The sequence below is a fragment of the Mobula hypostoma genome, chromosome 2 (assembly GCF_963921235.1).
Source record: "Mobula hypostoma chromosome 2, sMobHyp1.1, whole genome shotgun sequence".
Classification (NCBI taxonomy): Eukaryota; Metazoa; Chordata; class Chondrichthyes; order Myliobatiformes; family Myliobatidae; genus Mobula; species Mobula hypostoma.
In genome coordinates this window covers 53,600,440-53,623,737 of record NC_086098.1, presented here as the reverse complement: position 1 = coordinate 53,623,737, position 23,298 = coordinate 53,600,440, and the positions used below count along the sequence as shown (strand labels likewise).

Genomic DNA, 23,298 nt, shown 5'->3' with positions numbered 1-23,298 from the left:
CTTTTTTGCTGTATATATTTAAATGCATTTTCAAAAAAATATGATTGACAAATAGAGATGCGATTGATATAGACATAAGTGGAATTCAGTTGATTATTTTTATCATGAATGGCGTGAAAGCGTTTTAAGATGAAGTGTTGTGAAATCACACTGTTTGCACGTTTCCCTTGCATCTGATAGCGTATTTCTTTCCGTCCCATCGATGTTTCTGCAGCACGGCTGAAACTGACCATCTCGGGCAGTAGCGGATCCCTTAACGGTAGGCGGGCTTCTTTCGGCCGCGCAGACTCAGACCATATGACATCAACTAACCACGTTACTACTTCCAAAAGAAAGCGAATTTATGGAGTGTATGATTCACGGGGACTGACGCTTGCTTATACTCGTTTGTGCTTTAACAGTACCCCATAACTCAGAGCTGACGCGAGTCCTGTTGAACAGAATACATACACTTCTACAGGACCTGTACCAAACATTTGTGACTCAACCATTTTCATTGTTTTAACTCGAATGGTAGGATTCAACTGATTTCGGATCTAGCGAAAAAGAATAACTGCAGATTTTAAAATAAAACATCGTTTCACCTACAAAGGTAAGTGGTTGATGCACTGGAGAGAGAAAAATAATATTGCATTTTGCGCATGCCGATTCAGACTGCTTGTTTAGGATCTGCGTCTTTACTATCATCTAGTAATAGTATCTCTACTTTTCTCCCAAACCCGTGCAGTTTTGTTAAAAGCTCGCATCACTAAATCTGGCATGTCTGATCTAAAATGGCATTTATAATGGCCGAAATGTTGTTGAAACAGAAATCATTTAAGCATTTCACTTTCTCATAAAAATTGAGCACGATTCTGGCATCTTGAGATTGAATGAATTAACTGCAGCATACTGCGTTAATTGTGCATATGTATCAGCATGGAAACAAATCCATACCATGCATGATTGCCCTTTCCTTATAAAGGTTCATTGCTGGTAGTTGGACAATATTTATTGATGCAAGGTGCATGTAATTTTCCACCGTAATTCCATCGTGAGTTGTGATTCGCAGTCGCGTGCCTGCAAAAAAAAATCAACGAAGAAGTCCAGAACGCATAAACATCATTATTCGTCAGTTTCCTAAACCTTGGAATAGACGAATAGAAGCATGTCACCAGAGGCTGAGAAGTGTATCCGTTAATAAAGCTACCTAATTCCTGTTTGATAATAGAACAAAAACATCGTGGTGGTTCATTCAATGCAAAAAGCAAAGCGCAGGTTTATGCATTTACGGAGGCTGATGAAGTAATAATGCAAAAGCGACTCCTTAAGTCGATCTCGTGGCTTAAAACTGAGACGCGTTGCAACATTATCTATCCCCACCTACTGCCCCCAGCAGGTTTGTTTTATTTCTACAAAAGGCAGCACTGTTGCCTATGGGGAGGTGGGGGCTGATATTAAAAATATTATTTTTGTGGCAACAGTATGTTTTCCTGCCCTGGTTCTGATGTATGATGTTGTTTGAATCCACATCAGTGTAGTACAGTGAGTAGCTTACCAGTTAATGACAAATTCATGTAAATGCCGGTACATCATTTAATAACTAGAGTAATTCGAAATCCATAATTCAATAACGACATCAGCAATAAAGTACTGTTTTTGTAGTGGGATAAGGACACGTAGTTCATTTTTTTGTCAAAGACATAACTTTGATAATTTGAATTGCAGAATTGTAATTATTCCTGGTAATCTACTGTGGTAAAATGGTTATGCTAAACTCCAAACAGCTTTTATTTTAATACATGTTAAAGCGGCATCATGTTGTGACTGTCAAGATTTGCTCTTATAAAGTGAGGTTTTCCAGATTATATGAATGGCCAGTTTCGACAGCAGAAATTATCTAGAAATATGATTATGATCAAGGAAACTGAAAGGCTTGGACTTGTGTAAGCAGATTGTGGATAGATTGATTTTCTGTGAACGTATTGGTAATTTCAATGTTGTATTAAAGTCCAGATATTAGATAATATTAGCGATAATATCTAATGTGAAATATAGTCTTGCATATCTTTAAAAAGGAATTTCTATGTTGTTTAAAATAACCAGATATCCTTGCAGGTTTCTGAAAATTCATTGGATGTAGATATAGCTGTAAAAATGTACATCCCAGTTTTAAGCAGCAGGGCAAGACTCATTTTTACAAGAATACCAGTTACCGGATCACTTTTGGTGGCTCTACCATTTTGATATTATATTAAATAATTTTTTCTCTACTAAATTAAGTATTCTTCCTCAAGACCTTTATCCGTTTGGCAAGAGCAGTAGAGACGTCTGGTATAATTATAAAACTGGAGTGGGAATTTTACTTGCGGCACTAAATGCCCAAAGGAATTTTAAAAGTGAAGCTAGAAAGTGCTCCACTTAAAATTGACAGCAATGCGCGCACGCGGCTGATAATGCCCGCAATGCAAAACCAGAAAGGAGAAAATAGCAGACTTTGATAATGTTATGAATTTGTAGCTTGTAGATAAACTGTTTAACACAAAAGTGTTTTTTTTCTGACTTTAGAAACTTGTCTATTGTCATTTCCAAGCTCACCAGGGATGACTTAGAACTTTCCTGTTAGAAACACCCAGTTTGCAATTGTCCAGTTTAGCGGTGAAATGTGAATACAATTCAAGCAAGCTTCGGTGGGGAGCCTTTGTATTTTGTACTGGAAAGGATCTGATTACTTTGGTAATGTGAGGTGCTTCATTCTACTGTCAATGAACATGTTTTCATGTGGCTGTGCAGTATATTCTGATGGAGATATAAGGCTTTTAAACATAAATTAAAGCAATGCAGTCATTCCTCTATTGTCTATAGGTATGCTGATTCTTCGTCTGTCATTATCTTTTATTGCATGCACCACTAATAAAGTGCCCCTACTCACTCCCCCCCCCCATTTTCACAAAAGTGCGTTGTATAAGCTTGCCCATGGCTTATAAAATAAAGAATCGTATTATTCTTTTTCGCAATTACCGTTCGTTCCTGCAATCTGTAAAACTCAGATAAATCTGCCTGCACTGTTTTACAACGGTCTTCTTCAAAAAAAACTAAAATATTAAGGTCTTCTCGTAATAGGGAAGTCATATCTGTCACTGTATAATCCATTTATTTTGTGGTTATACGATCTTGTTTATTGCGATCATGTTTAAACATCTGATTGAATTAGATTTAACTGGAATTCTTGTCACTCGTGTGATTACTAATTATTGACGTGGACCCACCTTTTATCTTTAACAGCTGATAGTTCCCATTGGGACCCGTGCTGCTTCCGAATAACAGTTGATGTGGCTATTATATGGCCGGTTTGTTATTTTCCAGTTTGTTCGAATACGGGGGAAATGATGTGTGAAGCGAAAATAACCATTGTAACAAAACCAAGTTTCTACCAGAGGGCGCCACTAACAAAATGCTGAATTGCTAGAAGCTGTTTCAAAAAAAAACTGGGTGATTATACGTTTCGGTAGCTTTTTCAGTTCGCGAATGATTATTGTTTCGATGAAATATCTTGAAATGTTACTTTGAATTCAATCATCAATTAGCTGCGAACCACTTCTAGTAACTGCACTTCAGTCCATTCCGTTCCGGGAATTCTAAAATTTCACAGGAACAAACATGCATGTGTAGTCAGTTTTTATTACTTCTGTCCCAAAACTTTCGGCAATCAGTTAACAGTTTTTAATAAAGGCAATACCGTCATGATCTTTTACCCATAAACAAGTGTAATTTAATTCCTAACTTATCCTAATTTTTGTCGGTTCACCAATAAAAGTTGGATTTCAGAGTTTCTTCCTCCCCCCCCCAACTCATCAAACAGTTCAATGGGATAGTTAGTATATAACCAGAAGACAGATAAAGCCTCTTTTAATGTGAATAAAAACACTGCAGATGCAGAAAACGCGATTTTAAACTAAACTGAAGTTGCTGGAGTGAGACAGGGGATCAGAGATCACCTGAAGGGAAAAATAAAACTACAGTACTTTTTCAGTACAATGATCAATGCTACCTGTTCTCCTGACTACAGTATTTCAATATGATATCTATCTCTACAGACCTTGTAGTGTGTAGAGTTGTGAGCATTGGCCTGTTCTTACTTGTAACCCAGAACCTTCTGACTCAGAAAAGCATGCTGTTGTTGAACCAAAATTTACTGCTGTTGATTTGATGGAAACTGGCTTTTTTTTGGCTTAGAGTCTGTGCTGACCACGGAGCATCCATCTTTATAGTTATCCTAGCCCAATTGGATCTGTTCTCTCTCCCCCACCCACCACCCCCACTGCCACCACCCAGATAAATGATAGGAATATTGTCCTTAAATTGTCTTTAATTTTCCACTACACACTCAGGTAATTTACAGGAGCCAGTTAATCTTCCAACCACTACACTCAGAATGTGGGAAGAAACTGAAAACTTAGAGGAAACGTGGAGAACTTGCAAACTCCACACAGACAGCACTGGAGGTCCACTTTGAATCCTGGTTTCTGGAGTTGTGAGGCAGAACCTCTACTATCCCTGGCTTAAAGCTGGAGGACATGATTGAAACACAAAGGTTGCTCTGGAATTGACTTGCTACCTGCAATATTATTGTTAACATTGTTCAATTACCAATATTGAAAATATTCAATAATTCTGAGGCACATAAGTTTCAGAGAAGATAACTTGCAACACCGAACCGAGTGGAGTGTTTCCAAGTTGTCGTCTGAGGAGGGTGAAGGAAGTACGATATTGGCTTTTTAAAGAAAAAGTCTATCCACCATGCAGCAATAAAAGCAAGCAAGATTTTAAATAAATTATAATCCACATATCTTTAGTAGCTGAATTGTTAGCTTATAGATTTGTTTCCCAAGAAACACATGAGAAATGAAAATTAATTCTGCTGAAACGAAGAAGATTAAGACCTAGATTTAGTGAAAGAGTCTAAATATCCAGATTAAGAGCAATAAGGATTGTAATAATAAATTTAATTAGAAATTTGATCTTTGGTACATAGTCTGTTTTATTGGTTAACTATAACTTGCTTTCATGCTCTTGCATTGTTTGTACAAAGTTTCCATTTAGCACAACTTTTGCATCATTCTCAGCATTGTGCTATTGTTTTTTGACAAACAGTATTGCAGAAGTACTTTTAATCATTTTCAAATCTCAACACCAGACTTTTAAAATTCTACCTACCCCAGGCTCCAATAGGCAAGAGATCTTCAGGGGTACAGAGAAAACATGAAAGATGTTCTCAAAAACTCAACTCTTTTTTAAAAAAAAAAAATTCACAAACGAGAAAATCTGCAGATGCTGGAAATCGGAGCAACAGACACAAAATGCTGGAGGAACTCAGCAGGCTAGGCAGCATCTATGAAAAAGTACAGTCGACATTTTGGCCAGAAATGTTGACTGTACTCTTTTTTTTTTAATAGATGCTGCCTAGCCTGCTGAGTTCCTCCAGCATTTTGTGTGTGTTGCTTTTTTTTAAAAAAAAACTCCTGTCAACTTTTGGGAATACGTGGAACTTGACTCGTCAATGTCATGAGACTGTAGCCAGGAAGACACTAATAATCTGAGTCTCTTCTGGAGCATACAAAGGTCATGCTTCATCTCACTGCCTTACCTGTCAGTAGAATCTACAGGTCTGACATGGGCCTTGTCAGCCACTTCAGAACACATAGAACTATAATGGAAGTAAGTAATCTGTGGCTCTGTGGAAATTTCAATGAAAACTTCAGTGTAGTATTTTCAGAAACTTCAATCAAAATAAAGCCTGACCAATATTCAGGTGATTTATCAAAACCCAATGTGCCAGCAGAAAATGCAGCAATATGCTGTATGGTGACGTGTCTCTGAAGGTGCTGAGATAAATTAGTTGATGCTATCCAGAAAAACCAGGATAACAATTCTGAGAACCTCTAAGTGGGAAGCCACCTGGATATGGAAATCATTGCATCTTAATCACAAGACCAAATGCATGCCAATGCTCTGCCTAAACCATTTTGGAAGAATTCCTTCACGTGGACTGCAGTTCTTTGAAAATTCTTTCAAGGCAAATTGGGCAAAAATACAGAAAAGTGCTTAAAATTATGCCTTTATTTATTGTGTTGTTTGATGAATGATGTTTATAAAAATACTTAAGTAGGTTAAGGGCTTCATTTCAGAACATCTTTGAGAAGTGATTTGGTGAGTCATCTGAATGAAGTGCAGCAGTCCTTGTATAGTACGTACTTTGTGCTGTTAAGCAGAGAGATTCAGCTTCTGATCCATTTATAGTGGAGCTTACATATCAGAGACAGGATGGTATCGGTATTGAAGGAGAATGCAGGTGAAGTTGTTCTGTGACACTGGTGCTAGATAGTGGAGAACACAAAATTTACGAGTAGTTTAAAGAAAGCATGCACCTCATGGAGGGGCTAATCATTTGGCATGGCAGAATGAATTCAATTTAAATACATTAACATTGACTCAATTAGCTACAAAATTAAGTTGACTTCCAGACAGACCCACTATCTGCATAATTTTTATTATCATTGTACAATTGGGTGTTAAAGGACCCATTGACTTGGATTACAATGGCTATTTAGGTATTTAATTCTATGTTTAAGGCTATGTCTAAGAACATTTAAAAACAATAATGAACTGAATACGCTATGGCCTGCCATGGTAACATAGTGGTTAGTGTGATGCTATTGCAGCTTGATGCATTCCAGAGTTCAAAGTTCAATTCTGGCACATCTGTAAAGAATTTTTACATTTCCCCAGGAGTGAGTGTGTGTGTGTGTGTGTGTTTACTCCTAGCTTCCAAGCTTCCTCCCACAGTCCGAAGACCTACTGGTTAGTAGGCTAAATGGTCTCTGTAAATTGTTTTGTAATTAGGCTCATGTTAAATAGGTGGGTTGCGAGATGATGCGGCTCCATGGCTTGGAATGACGTTGTCTGTTCGGTATCTCTTTTTTTAAAAAAAACACAAATGGACTTGGCTATGTTTGACAACTCCAAGGAAGCTTCCAAGGTTAATTTACTTATCACTTTTTTCTATTGCAGAACTGTACATGAAGTTCGATAATAGAGCCTAATTGTGCTGAGATACCCTAGTATTACATAATCTTACATCATCCAGACTTTGAATTAAAATCCTCATTCATTTGAATAGGATTTCATGAAGTAGAAATTTTAAAAAAATACTTTTTGCTACTTTATTCAATTAGTTAGTGTTTCATTTGTGTTTTACTTTTGAAAGGTATTTTAATAATTCAAAACTATTTTAATCATTTTTAATCTGTCATCAGATATCCAAAACATGCAAAAATTCTTAGTAAGCCTCTACAGACTTTGACAGAAGATGAGGCTTCACCTCCAGCCTTGCCACTTGTCAAAAGCTGTTCCTGTATCTGATGAATCTATGATCTAGTCACTGCTGAGCCCTCAGTACACTTTGTTAATCAAGTCCAGGATTGTGCAACTTGAGGCCCATATTCACCTCTGGCTACCCCAGTTACAGCATAGGCTGAAGGGCAGTGGAATGAATCAGGACAGTAGGTAGAAATGCACATGATCCAACCCATTAACTGTATTGCAATGATTTGCAAATTATCAATCTACCTTTAGTAATCAGAGGAAGTAATAACAGATTGATAGGTTGGGTTAAGAAATTTTATCACCGTATCCCACTTGCCCAAATTGGTACTTTAAAGAATAAACATTAGTTTTCTATCTGCTTGCAAACCTTGGCCTTTCTTTTGTATAACTATCCCTAATTTTGAGCAGAATATACACTGTTACTACTTTAGTGAAATTGCTATCCATGGGAAAATAAGGTTCTAAGAAAAACGTAAAATGACTTTTTGTTTCCCCTCAATGCTATAGTGACATGGTTAGCTTGTAGCATTTTTGTGTACTATGAATTTCTTACACAAAGTATTTCTCCATTGCTTGCTGTAGTTTGAAAATGAGCTTTACAGAAATGTTTCAGAAATTACATAAAGTTTAATTTCAGGTTTAATTATTATTCAACTCTGCATGATCATAGCCAAACAAAACAATGTTTCTCCAGGGCCAAGATGAAAAACAGATTACCACAGCACATTGCACAAATGGCACATACGATTATGGTTTCAGAAACACATACAGTTGCAAAGGAAAAAAAAAAATAGTATAGCCCAAGTCCCTGAGTGGTAATGACTGTAGAATTGATGGTAAGTTGTCCTGGTTCAGTTTGTTCTTCCACCGAGCAAACACTGGAGGGTAGCACTGATGGGAGGGGATTGTCGCCAACCCAAGTACAGATTCCAGTGCAGTCCGCAGATGCTGTCCTGCATTGCATTGGTGTCTTCTCTCCTCTCCTGGCCGGCTGCAACAGGCATGGCCCTAGTCCTCACTACAAATGAGACAACACAGTTCCCCCACCTTTGGTCTTACCAATGAACTAGTGGACTGGCCTTGCAGTATTCTGCATCACCAGTGTCCAACAGGGTCTGTGATCACAATAAAAATGTCCAAGACAATCACTTGAACTGCATAACGTCCAGCGGTACAGACAATATCACAACAACGGTACCGCAATAAGTCCAGCTCCATCACTATTTCTCAGTTCATGAATGGGGAGTCCTGCAGTACTTGATGTTCTTCGTATCCGGCAGTGACTTGCAATTGTATATTTTAAAAAAGACTTGCAAGTCCAACAAATGTATCTTTGATTGGACCTGGAGTGGCTCCTGTGTCCAAGTGCACCGACATCTTACTGGAAGGGCTGAAGAACATGGTCAACAAATTTATACGATAAATACCGATGGAAAGTTCTAAGTTTTAAACTATTGTAAAACATTGATTTTGGCTTTGGTCTGTTATAAAACCTAACTGTCTTTATTGTACCTTTGGCACTTCATGGGAAAGCTGAGAGACACTAATAATAGGTAATGTAAATCTCTAGTCACCTATAGGCCAGATCAGGAAAGCTTCCTTCCCTGAAGAGCATTAGCAATTTTTTTTTTTTTGCATGACTATCTTATAGTTTCATTGCAGATAATGGACTTTTAGTCCAAATTTATTAACTGGATTTAATTGGGGTTTAAAATATATGCTGATCATTAGTTCACACCTCTGAATTGCCAGTCCAGTGAATTAGCCACTGTTGTATCCCAACACTTGATTATTAGTAGTAAAGATTAATGTTTGTTTGAAGTTATAGACTGGGGATTGCAGAAATGCTTAGGCAGTTAACCAATGTTGGATCTAAAGACAGAGGACTGTGACCATGCAATGACCCTCCAGCTCCATAACTTCAGCATGAGCTAGGAGCCAAGAATGCTTCCCTCGCAAAGAAATCTATACCATTTCTCTGTAGTATGCAGTGAGATCAGTCAGTTTGATAGAATGTTTGGTTTTATCTTTGAAGTTTAATTTTATTTGCCCAATGAACAAGCTCAACGTTTTGTACAAAAAAATCTGTCAATTTTCATTTCCCCATAATGAGTTCCGGAGATGGTATGAGTAGAACTGTATAAACAGTGTTATTGAAGTTTAAATTTAAAATGGATCTATTTTATCAATCTTTATGGTACTTAACAATCCACAGCATAAAAGTGTCAGGAGAGGTGCCTCGGAGGTACCCATACCCTAGAGGAGTTCCAGTGATGATAATTCAATATTTTAATCAATACACCCTGGCATCAAGTTCAAGGACAGTTAATGACCTTTAGTTAGTAAACAATCTGAAACAAGAACAGAGCTGATTCTTTTATAGACTGTGTGATGCTTTAGCAATGTTATTGCTTGCCAAACAGAATTACAACTTGAAATAATGTCCTCAAAACAGTGACACTTGGTCTTTTTTGTATATTTTGTATTAGAGGGATTTAAAAGCCTCGCTAGGTCAACTGCAAAACGTAGAATTAAATCTGATCTAAACAGGGAATGTGCCAAATTTAGTTGACAGACTAATAAGTGGAAATTCTTTATTTAGATTATTTGAATTTTTAAAGAGAAAAACAATTTTGTTCAACAGTTTGGATTGTAGAATATGGTTGTTATCTATCCTAAGACATTGATTTTCTGAGTAACTTAGCTCTTTTTTAACTTAGTGCTTGTGAACAAAGGCCTGATACTCTTTCATAAAGGTAACAGAAATCGTTGACTTCATAGCTATAGTTGTAATTACTAAATAAAAGCAGAAGTACTGCAGTATATAAATGTAGGAATATTACTTTTAGAATTCATGCACTGTACTAACAAACTCTTGTGCTATTCTTTATACAGATTTTAGACAAATTGCCATGTGCTATAGATTTTTTTTGGTCTTGAAAACAGTGTTAAGTACACACTTGTAATTAAGTGCAAAGAAACAAAATCTAAGATGGTTGAATCTGATAATACATGCAAGAAGTACTTGTATGAAACTAAATCCTATTATGATTTTTCAGAATAAAAAGAGCTGCAATATGCAAATGAAAACCTATCCGTCCATGCCTCTTGGGTGCCATGATAGCATAACAGTTGCGCAACACTATTACAGCTCAGGCCCTCGCAGTTTGGAGTCCTATAAGGAGTTTGTACTCTCCTCCCCCCCCCCCCCATGGAATGCATGGGTTTTCTCTGGGTGCTGTGGTTTCCTCCTACAGTTAGTAGGTTCATTGATCATTGTAAATTGTCCCATGATTAGACTAGGTTAAATCAGGGGGGTTGCTGGGTGACACAGCTTGAAAGACTAGAACAGCCTATCTTATGTCCCCACATAAAATCAACAATCAACCATCTTGGACGTGGACTGACTCAAAGCTGCAAATTATATCTGCCTGTATGTCCAATTCCTGCTAAATTGCAACAATGGGAAAGCCTAATTGATTTTCCCCATTTTAATTAAAACAAAATTCTCAGATCTTAACCTGCTTTCTTGTTTTAAGTTGTACCTCTTTTTGAATTCCTGGACACTCTGGCCATTTTGCAACATAGACTTAATTAGTTCTTTGACTGATTTTGAATAATCTACATCTATGTAGCCAATCAAAATAGGTAATTTTTTAAAGGTTGCTGCATTGTTTTTGGTTTTTGAACTCACTAGGTGCTTTCAAGTCAGAGCTCCAACATTCATACAAGTCAATCAGAGTTTATTGTTGTGCAGAAGTAGAGGTTCACTACAATAAAAACATTTGCAGCAGTATCACAGACAGATATAAAATGTACATAAGATTAAACTATACAGTGAGGTCAGAAGATTGCAATACAAGAATCTTAGTGCAAACAAAAACAAAGACACAATCAAAGGCAAGTCCACAAGGTGCTCTGTAAGTGAGCTGAGGTGGGGTTAGGGTTGTACCGAGAATTTTAAGAACCTGATGGATGTGGAAATTAGCTGTTTCTGAATCTGGTGTTGTGGGACCTCGAGCTTCTGTATTTCCTCTCAACGGTAGCAGTGAAAAGAGGCATCATCCAGGTGGTGGTGATCCTTTTGATAGATGCCACTATCTTGTTAAATGTGTTCTGCTGGTGATGTTCCAGAATGATAGATTAGATTAACGAAAGCATACTTTCAATAGTGGCTGGATATTAGAAAAGTCTACCAATTTCTCAAGATGTTAGAATTGGCAAGGCTTTTTTTTCTTAAACATCTTAAGAACTATAATTTGCAGCTATGATAAATGGGTAATTATCTAAAAGGATTGATTCATTGGTACTGTTTAATCTACCCTACGTACACTCTGCTTCACCTTTAGCAGTTCATGCGAGATTTTGCGGGTTCTGCCCAGCCCACATATGCCATTACTGAAGTTTTATGGTCCCTGAACTTTGGTATTCTTTAGCTTAAGCAACGTTGTACAAAAACGTTTTTGAATGTATCTTATAAAATGTTACATTCAGAAACTTGAGTCCAAGATTTTCACATGTACTTCATAAAAATCTTTAACCTAATTCTTGACCTTGTAGCCGTGTTTCACTGAAACTGAAGCTCTTTTATTTACTGAATTTGTTACTGACTAATTTTTCCTTGGCCCTCAACTCCTATTTATGCCAGCTTTGTTTTCTCACATATTTAAATATTAGGACATTCATGATACTGGCAATGTTGTGTTATTTTTTACTAGTTGTCCTGGGGATTATAGTTTGGTGCTTTTTACAAATTGCACCCTTAGTAGTGATAGTATTCCTTTGTAATACTGAGTACAATTTTGTTGAAGGTTTTATCTGGTTACAGATTTACCACTTGCAGTCTTGGGACATATTCCAATTTTGCACTTTATGCCTTTTATTTCTTCCTAAATAGTGTTAGTGCAGCATTTGCCCTTTCTTTGATTTCTGACACGGCATCTTCAGTATGCACTTGAATCAATTTCATCAGTTGTCTTATCTTTTATCAATTGTCATCTTAAAAGGTTCTTAGTAAAGTCTCTATAAATGCCTATTCATGAATTTTAGTCTATCCTCTGGCTCCACTTCCCTCCCCCTCACCAATTTTATCATATGGCCTATTGCTTATGAGACTTCAACCAACTTTATGGGATTTAGTAAATTCCAGGACTCTTTTTAGGATATCTGATCTCTAATTTAAAATGGGTCAGTAATTGTGCTACGCTTCCATGATTTCAGCAATTAAGTTGTGCAAAAAGCAAGTGAAAAGCCTGGCAGGGAAGTAACAAATCTCAAAAGGCATGCGCCAAAATATTACTCATATTCCTCATCATTACAAGAAAGAAAACAAAGACTTTCTCTCCTTTTGCAGCCACCGATCAACGGGGCGTATGAATATCTTGATTTTTTTTTTAATTTCTGTCTCAAAATTCCAGTTTCTGAAGTACAGTATCTTTCTTTTGCAGCTTTGATTTAAAACATAAATCTCCCTTTTCTGTACTCAAGGATATTTTCATTATCAGTTTTCAATGGATTGTGAATACAGCAATGCTATTCTTTCACACTGGGAACACAAGCTGTTGTTAAAGTCTGAATCAATGCAAAACAAAATAAAAGTCTGCCATCAGTGAAGTTTTGCATTCTGAAGCTGCCGTCACTGAATATTATATTTGGTTGTCTTTGCATCTAGAAATTTAATTGCAGAGTTAGTGATCTTTGGAATTGAAATTGCTAGATCATACACATTATTGACCATTGGAAAAATGTCTTGCTACTTTGTAGAAAATGTATGACCTAGCAGGAGCCAATAAGTTTAACCACATTTGTGCTGGTTGAGAAATACAGCCAAATTCCCAAACTTGGTTCATGGTCCTACAAGATGTGGTATTTTTGGCTTTATTTTCAACCAATAGCGCCCTCTAGGTGCAAAGATTTTCCTCCTGCCTGCTCTAATCTTTTCACAGTTATTTGACATCGATGCCTGCTGTTTTTTAACTCCTCTTGTAAGGGAATCAATAATTACCCCCCCTTTACAGATTTCATCTCAAATTGCATGTGTTCCAAAGAAAACAATCCCAGCCTATTCAGTTCTTTCCTCATCATTACTGTTTTTCTAGTTCTCTCAATGCTGCATTCCATCTTTGCGATCACAAATTTCTTGTAATATCCAAAATGGCCAGATTAATCTACGTACAATTCTAGGTAAGATCCTTATTTTTGCATTCTAAGCCTTTGCTAATAAAGGAAGGTATTCCATATTCCATTCCATATGTCTTCTGTGATAGCTTTTATTCAAACATTGTTCCTCTCTTCTCCCCCCCCCCATACCCTCCAAATTATTGATTTTTCCTTTGACTTTTTGCACAATCCCAGTGCATATTCTGACAGGTTTTTTTCTAGAGTAAATATTTTTACCAATTTTTTAATCCAATTGACAATCCACTGATATCCTCCTGTCAATCTAATCAACTTTTGTAACGTGTGCAAACCTCTTCAGAATCAAATGCAGGGAACATAATCAATCGTTAATGGATAATATAAACAGCAAAGGTCTGTCCTGAAATTCTGTGAGATTCCAAGTACTTCCCCCCTCCATTTTTGGCAGCAGGTGCTAGATGCTGAATGAGTGTGGCTGAGGAATGTTGGTTTTGACCTAGAGTAAGTGATATTTTTCAACAAGGCGCATTCAAACTAGAATGTTGGCAGGCCTTTGTCCCTTTTGCACAGTGGCACAATTGACAGCAAATTGTGCCTCTGCTTTACAGCTACAATGGGCTGAGTTCTAATTTCCTGCATCATGTCAAAAATTTATGAGCTGGTAGTTAATTGGCCACTATAAATCACCTTGATTGTAGTATGTATATAATGTGGTTTGAGGAATATTCAGATTGCTCTGTGAACTGGGAGAGACTCAATGGGCCAAATGGCTTACTCCTGCATTACAAGGAAATAGTACTGAGCCATTTTGAAGGACATTGAAAATAACCTTCCAGCTGCAAAGTTAATATCTACGTTCAGCATTCAACACAATGATAACCTGATTTCTCATCAAAGAAATCCAAAACCTGGGCCTCTGTACATCGTTTGCCACTGGATCCTTGACTTCCTCACCAGGAGACCACAGTCTGTGCGAATCAGAAGTAACATCTCTTCCTTGCTGCTAATCAACACTGGTGCACCTCAATAATGTGTGTTCAGGTACCTCTCTACACCCAAGGCTGTGTGGCTAGGCACAGCTCAAACACTATAAATTTGCCAATGGTGCAACTACCATTGTCAGTATTTTAGATGGTGACGAGGAGGTGTACTCCTCATTAAGGATTCCGAAGTAGAAAGGGTGAACAGTTTCAAGTTCCTGGATGTCACCATCTCTGAGGATCTATCCTGGGCCCAAAATATTGATACAATTACAAAGAAGGCATGACATCGGCTTTATTTCATTGGGAGTTTGAGGAGAATTGGTGTGTCACCAAAGACGCTCGCAGATTTCTACAAATGTACCATGGAGAGCATTCTAACTGGTTTGCAGCACTGTCTGGTATGGAGGGGCCACTGCACAGGATCAGAAAAAGCTGCAGAAAGTTGCAAACTCAATCAGCTGCATCATGGGCACTAGCCTCCCCAACATCCCGGACACCTTCAAAAGGCGATCTCTCTAAAAGGCAGCATCCATCATTTAAAAATCCTCATCACCCAGGACATGTTCTCTTCTTATTGTTACCATCAAGGAGGTGGTATAGGAACCTGAAGATACACACTCAGATACAGACATCATGAGAGTAACAAAGGCAATACTGTGTTAAATTAGAGACACACTTGGATACAGGTCTGTTGTAGCAAGGCTTACATGCTTCACTTCCGAGAAGGCAAAACCTAACAGTAGAAATGGCAGTGTTGCCTCACTGCCTGATGAGTCCAATGCCTTTTACGCACACCTTGAAAAGGAGAATAACATTACGCACTTGCAAATTGCCACAACATCTGGTACCTCAGATTTCTGTCTGGATGCCACTGACAGAACATCCTTCCTGAGGGTGAGCCCTTGCAGGTATCATGCCTCAGACGTGTACCTGACTAGGGACTGAAAACAGGTGCCAACCAAATGACTGGAGTTTTCAGGAACATCTACAACCTCTCACTGCTGCATTCTGCTGTGATGAAGTACAACCAGAATTTGATAAAGGCTAGAATGAACTCCTGCCCTTGCGAGGACCTAGACCTGCTACAGTTTATCTACCACCATAGCAGGTCCAAAATGGATGCAGTCTCACTAGCTCTCCTCTTTGCCTTGGAGCACTCTGACAACATTAAAACCTATGCCAGGCTGCTGTGTATTAATTACAGCTTGGCATTCTATTCCATCATTCCCTCAATATTAATCACCAAGCTTCTAAATTTGTACTGCCGTCTGTAACTGGATTCTCAATGTCTTAATTGTGATACTACAGTCAGAATGGATCAGTTATAACATCTCCTGGCTGACAGTCAACACAGGTACTCAAGGATGCATGCTTAGCCCACTACTCTACACTCTCTGCACTCATAACGGCTTGGCTAAACACAGATCAAACGCCATCTATAAATTCACAGCTAGTGTGATAAAATCTCAGATGGCAATGAGGATGTGTACAGGAGTGAGACTGGCTAGTTAGGTGACGTTGCAGCAATAGCCTTGTACTCAACTTCAGCAAGACCAAGCAATTGCTTCAGGACTTTAGGAAGGGGATATCAGGAGTACCCGCACCAGTCCTCATCAAGGGATCACCTGTTCAAATTTCAGAGTAAATTTATTATCAAAGTACAGATATACTTCCATGAGATTAATGACCTTGCAGGCATTCACAGTAAAACAGAAATACCATGGAATCAGTGGAAAAACTACAAAGACCAACAAAGAACCGATCTGTAAAAGAGAACAAACTGTGCAAATTCAAAATAAATAAATAATACTGAAAACCCGAGTTGTGGAGTGCTTGCAAGTGAGTCTGTACGTTGTGGAATCTGCTCAGAGACAAGGGGAGTGACGTTATCCACACTGGTTCAGGAGCCTGATGGTTAAAGGGTAGTAACTATTCCTGAACCTAGTAGTATGGGACTTAATGCTCCTGCTCCTCCTTCCCAATGGCAGCAGGGAGAAGAGAGCATGGCCTGGAGATGGGGGTCCTTGATGATGGTTGCTGCTTTCTTGTGGCAGTATTGCCTGTAGATGGGCTCAGGGGGATGGCTTTGCCTGTGATGGACTGGGCTGTGTCCACCACTTTTTGAAAGCTTTTTCATGAGTGGGCGTTGGTGTTTCCATACCAGACTGTCATGCAACCAGTCTGAATAATCCACACTGTGCACCTATAGAAGTTTGTCAAAGTTTTCTGTGACACGCCAAATACATGCAAACTTATAAGACAGTGATATTGTTGTGTCTTCTTTGTGATGACACTAATGTGCTAGTCCCAGAACTGATTCTCTGTTATGATAAGGCCAAGGAATTTAAAGTTACTGACAAACTCCACCTCAATGTGGACTGGCTGATGGACCTCCAGCTCTTTGGTCTTGTGGCATTGAGGGAGAGGTTGTTTTTCAAACTCCTGGATGTCAACATCTCAGAGGATCTCTCCTGGGTTCAGTATATTGATGTAGTGATAAAGGAGGCAAGTCAGTAGCTCCACTTCATAAGGAGTCCTTGGTAACATACCAAATCTGGATCACATTTCTGCAGATGTACAGTGGAGAAGATTTTGCCCGATATGGAAGCTCCATATCCCAAGATTACAAGAGGTTGCAGAGCATTGTAGATTCAGCCAGTGCCAGCGTAGACTTCACCATCGATAAGCTCTTCAAAGGTGGTATCTCCCAAAAGCAGCATCTATAATTAAGGATCTAACCATCTGGAACATCCCTGCTTCTCATTTCTACCACTGGGGAGAGTGTACAGGAGCCTGTAAATTCGCATTCAACAATTCAGAAACAGTTTCTCACATCTGTAACAGGATTTCTGAACAGTTCATGAACATTTCCTTGCTGTTCCTTTTATTTGTACTGCTACTTATTTTGTAATTTATTGTATCTTATATCTTTTGTGCTGCTGCAAAGCAAAAGAAAGACATTCTATAAGGCAGTGATAATAAACCCAATTTGGATTGTAAACCATGTGAGAAATGAGTGGCAGATCAGCTGAGTGAGTGAGCTAAGGCCTCGAGGTGGCAGCAGGACCAACAGTGAACCAGAATGGGAGTCACCATCTTGTGAGAGGCTGTATGGTCAATGTATTTCTGCTGATGTCAGAGTGCAGGCTTCAGTAAGGAATGCAAGTCACGACCTTTTCCGCTCTTAGCTGAAGGAATCGTGGATAAAGGAGATAGAAGCTAGGGCAATGGTCTGCTCCTCCTGCAATGATGGGCGGGGGGGGGGGATCCAGTGTCCCTGGTGACTATACCTGTGGGAGATGTGTCTAGCTGCAGACCACATAAAGCAACTAGTGCACCCTAGGTGGAACATCTTACACAAAAAAATTATAGAGAGATACATTTAGCAAATTAGTTCCACAGCAGGTTCAGAAAGAAGGGAGTTGTGTGGCCACCAGGAAGGATAGTAAGCATAGGTAGGGCATGCAGAGTGCAGGAGTCCCATGTGGTCAAATCACAAACAAGAGGAAATCTGCTGGAGGAACTTAGCAGGCCACGGAGCAGCTATGGAAAAGAGTAGACAGTCGACGTTTTGGGCTGAGACTCTTCATCAGGACTGGAATAAAGAGATGAGAAGTCAAGTAAAAAGGGTGGGGGGGGGAGGGGAGGAAGAAGTACAAGGTAGTAGGTGATGGGTGAAGCCAGGGGAGCGGTGAAGTAACGAGCTGGGAAGTCAATTGGTGAAAGAGGAAGGACTGGAGAAGAGGGAATCTGATAGGAGAGGACAAAAGGCCATGAAAGAAAGGGAATGGGGAGGAGCACCAGAGGGAGGTGATGGGAAAGTAAGGAGATAAGGTGAGAGAGGGAAATGGGAATGGTAAAGGCGGTTATTACTAGAAGTTGGAGAAATTGATATTGGTGCCAGCAGGTTGAAGGCTACACAGACAGAATATAAGCTGTTGCTCCTCCAACCTATGTGTGGCCTCATCGCAGCAGTAGAGGAGGCCATGGACTGACAGGAGATCCTGCTTTTTCTGGCGGATGGAGCATGGGTGCTGAGCAAAACAGTCTCGTGATCTGTGAGGAAAAGCACCAGATACAGTACGTGACCCCAACAGATTCCCAGGTGAAGTGTCGCCTCACTTGGGTGGACTGTTTGGGGTCCCGAATGGTAATGAGGGAGGAGGTGTAGTGACACCTGTTCTGCTTGCAAGGATAAGTGCCAGGAGGGAGATCAGTGGGGAGGGACAAATGGACAAGGGAGTTGCATAGGGAGTGATCCCTGCAGGAAGATGTGCTTGGTGGTGGGATCCTGTTGGAGATGGTGGAAGTTATGGAGAATTAAGTGGTGGACGCAGAGACTGGTGGGGTGGCAGAAGGGTTGGGTGAGGACAGGCATACATGAAATGGAAGAGATGTGGGTGAGGGCAGCACTGATAATCAAGGAAGGATTCTTTGAAGAAGAATGGCATCTCATTAGTTTTGAAATTAAAAGCCTCATCCTGAGAGAGAGATAAGGCAGAGACAGAGGAATTGAGAGAAGGGGATTGCATTTTTACAAGTGACAGGGTGGGAAGAGGTAGTCCAGGTAGCTGTGAGAATCAGTTAGTCATTCCCCTCTCAAACAGCCATACCTTTTGGATATCAAATTCCCCCAAGTGGCCTCTCAGAGGAAAGCAACAGCAGCTTCCAAGTTTGCGGTACCACAATGTCAGCACTTAGAGAATATCCTGGAGACATTATCCAGTGAGACCATCTGGATAGAATATCAGAATAGAAACCAAAGAGGAAATCTGCAGATGCTGGAAATGCACGCAACACACACAAAATGCTGGAGGAACTCAGCAGGCCAGGCAGCATTGATGGAAAAGAGCAAACAGTTGACATTTTAGGCCGAGACCTTTCATCAGGACTTGGGAATAAGAAACCAATTAGTTTGTGGGGTTATATTACTGATTTCCCAATAGTCAGCAGGAATTAGAGTGGGGGAATAACTTTCCCAATATTTACTGGAATTATCTTGATGCAAGGGCCTTTGGTGGGACAGAATTTGTTAAATGCATCCAAAAAGATTTTTTGAGACAAAATGTAGTTATTCCTACCAGAGAAGGGGCTGTACTTTACCTTATTTTAGGAAATTTAACTCAACAGATGTTTGAAGTGTCAATGTGGAACACTTTGAAACTGACACAATTATAATCAACTCCCTTAGTTATGAAAGGATCATGTTAAGGTCTTGAATTGGAGAAGTTTGATTTCTTTAGCATAGGAGAGGGCCTGATAAAAGTAGATTGGGAACAGATACCTGTGGATAAAACGTCAACTATAAAGTGGGAGTCTTTTGAACAAGAATTAGTTGACGGCCAGCATGATCCGGTAACAGTGAAAAACAAAGGTGACATGAATATGGAACCTTGAATGACGTAAGTACATTGATGGCTTCATCAAGAGAAAATAGGAAAACATATAGCAGGTAAATACCATTGGAATTGAGGGAGTTTTTTAAGGAATATGGAGTTTGTAGGAGAGAACTTAAGTAAATTGTGAAGGCAAAAATGGGCCATGGAATATCCATGGCAAGTAAGATTAAGGAGAGTCCAAAGAAATTACATGAACACACCAGGAGCAAAAGGTAGACAGGGAAAGAATAGAACCCCTTAAAGATCAAAGGGATAATCTATATGTGGAGTCGGGGGATATCACTGGAAGCTTAAGTAACTACTTTTCATCTGTATTCACCAAGGCAAGGATGTGGAAGGTAGTGAATTCAGGGAGGGGTATGTGGGAAAAACTGCAGCAGGTCAGTATTTAGATGAGAAGTTGTTCAATGCCACAAGCACATAAGGGTTGATAAATCTCCGTGGCTCAATGGGAAGTGTCTTAAATTGCTATTAGAAACAAGGGAGGAAATAGCTAGGGACCTGTTTGCTTTTCTGTTAGCCATGGGTGAGTTGCCAGAAAACTGAAAGATAGCTGATGCGGTTTACTTTGTAAGAGTAGCAGAGGTAAGCCAGGTAACCACAGACCATGGAGCTTTGCATCAGTAGTAACAAACTTACTGAACAAAACTGAAATAAAAGATATATTTACATTTTGAAAGCCTGGGGCTGATCAGGGATCGTCAGTATGTTTTTGTGTAGCGGAATTCCTGCCCCACTAACTTGATTGAATTTTGGAGGAAGTTAGAAGACTGAAAGCAGGGTGGTAGGTGTCCATATGGACCATAGCAGGGTATAGTTCAGGAAGTTAAAGCACATGGGATCCAAGACAAGCTGGATAATTGGATCCGCAATTGGCTTTGGGTGGAATGATGTTTTTCTGATGAGAAGTTTGTAACCAGTGACATACCACAGGGATTGTTGCTGAAACCTTTGAGATTAACAACTCGAATGAGAATGTAAGAGGTTTGTTAGTAAGTGTGCCGATGACATGAAAATTGGTGGTGGTGTAGATAGCAACAAAAGAATAAGGCTGTGGCAGGATATAAGATTCAAGATATAGGTCAGATGGCACCAGCAGAGGGAAATTAATCCTGCCAAGAGTGATTTTTTGGCAGACTGTAGGGGTAGGACATGTAGCATAAATGGTAGAGGGACTTCGGGGGTAATATTACTAATTCCCTAAGAGGTGACAACACAGGGTGATAAAGAGGCTTGCGTTCATAGTCAGGGATATAAAAAACAGAAAATTATGTTGACTGGTTTGAAGAACTTCAGTTATGTGGAGAAATTGGATAGGCTGTGTTTGTTTTCTCTGGTGCAAAGGAGGCTGGGGTGTAACCTGCCAGAGATATAGGAAATTATAAGAGGCAAAGATAGGATATAGGGTCAAGATCTTTTTCTGTTGAATAGAATATAAAATAGTGTATAATAGAATATAGTTTTAATGTTTGATGAAGTTTGAAAGTGAGTTTGAGAGGTAGTTTTTGTTTTACACAAAGGGTTTGATATCTGGAACTTGCTGCCAGAGGAGGTGGTGGAGTCAGATACAATCAATATGTTCAACAGACATTTATACAGGCTCTTCCAAAGGCAGGGCATCAAAAGACACAGACCCAATGCAGGTTGCTGTACTGTAAATGGATATGGTGGGCTGGAGGACCACTTCTGACCTGTATGACCCCATGACTCCAAGTTTGTTTAAAAAAAAAACCTGAAAAAAAGGAAAATTTTGATCCCTGTATTGCTGGAGGGAAGCTCAACAAATTCTGCTTGGGAACACACCTAACTAATCCAGTGTGGCACAGTAAGAAATATATATTGGTATTGTTTTTTTTTTCCTTTTTTTTGAAGTACTTATTTCTCTTCCAGTATATTTATTTTTCTTTCACTATTTAACTTCAGTTTCTGTAAGTACATCTTCTACAATGTGAGAATAGTTCACCCTCTTTCCTTCTGATCCTAAATAGCACTTCTCTTAAACACAAGAAATTCTGCAGATGCTGGAAACCCAAAGCATCATACTGAAAATGCTGAAGAAGCTTGGCAGGTCAGGCAGCATTTGTGGAAACGAGAAAACAGTCAATGTTTCGGGCTGAGACTTCAGGACTGGAAAGGAAGGGAATGCCAGAATAAAAAGGTGGGGGGAGGGGATGAAGGATAGCTGGAAGGTGATAGGTGAGGCCAGGTGGGTGGGAAAGGTAAAGGACTGGAGAAGAAGGAATCTGCTAGGAAAGAGGAGGTGGACTGTAGGAGAAAGGGAAGGAGGAGGTGCAGTGGGGGGAGGTAATAGGCCGGTGAGAAGAGGTGAGAGGACAAAGTGGGAAATAGAGGTGGCGGGGAGAGGCAGAGTATTTTTTCACTGAAAGGAGAAATCTATATTCATGTCATCAGGTTAGAGGCCACCCAGATGAAATACAAGGTGTTGCTCCTCCACGCTGAGATGGCATCATTGTGGCACAAGAGGAGCCATGGACTGAGATGTTGGAATCAGTGAATTACAATGTTGGGCCACGAGGAAGTTCCACTTTTGGTGGATTGAGCAGAGGTGCTCAACGAAGCAGTCCCCTAATTTACAATGGGTCTCACCAGTGTAGAGGAGGCTGCATTGGGAGCACTGGATGCAACAGACAACCCCAGCAAATTCGCAGGTGAAGTGCTGCCTCACCCGGAAAGATTGTTCAGGGCCCCTGAATAGCGGTGAGGGAGGAGTGAATGGCCAGGTGTAGTATTTTGGCCACTTGTGGGCTAAGTACTGGGATGGAGATAGTGGGAATGGACAAGGGAATCATGAGGGAGTGATCCCTGTAGGAAGCGGAGAGTTGGGGAGAGGTAAAAATGTGTTTAGTTGTAGGGTCACTTTGGGGTGGAAGAAGCTGCGGAGAATGATGTGTTGGATGTGGAGGCTCATGGAGGGGTTGGTGAGTAGACGAGGAACTCCATCACTGTTGAGGTGGCAGGAAGATGGAGTGAGCTTGGATGTCTGGGAAATGGAGAAGATGTGGGTGAGGGCAGCATTAATGGTTGAGGTAGGGAAACACTGTTCTCTGAAGAAGGAAGACATCTCTGATGTTCTGGAAAGGAAAGCGTCACCTGGGAAAAGATGCAGTGGAGACAAAGGAACTGAGAACAGCATTTTTACAGGAGACAAGGTGGGAAGAGATATAGTCAAGCTAGCCATGGGAATCGGTAGGTTAATAAAAGATGCTGGTCAATAGCTTGTCTCCACAGGTGGAGACAGAGAGATCAAAAAAGGATGAAAGAAATGGACCAAGTGAATTTAAGGACATGGTGGAAGTTGGAGGCAAAGTAGATGAAATAGATAAGCGCAGCATGGGTGCGTGAAGCAGCACCAATGTAGCAGAAGAAGAGATGGGGAGCATTACCAGGGAAGG

The 23,298-nt window shown here is 39.8% G+C and overlaps 1 protein-coding gene across 1 annotated transcript in view; it reads left to right on the top strand.

Annotated features, from left to right (window-relative positions):
* Positions 1-314: 314 nt before the first annotated feature.
* Positions 315-23,298, top strand: part of LOC134340239 (visinin-like protein 1) — a 140,170-nt gene continuing 117,186 nt past the window's right edge. Inside the window, exon 1 of the mRNA XM_063037240.1 lies at positions 315-592. The gene's annotated coding sequence lies outside the window, so the exon portion shown is untranslated. The remainder of the gene's footprint in view (positions 593-23,298) is intronic.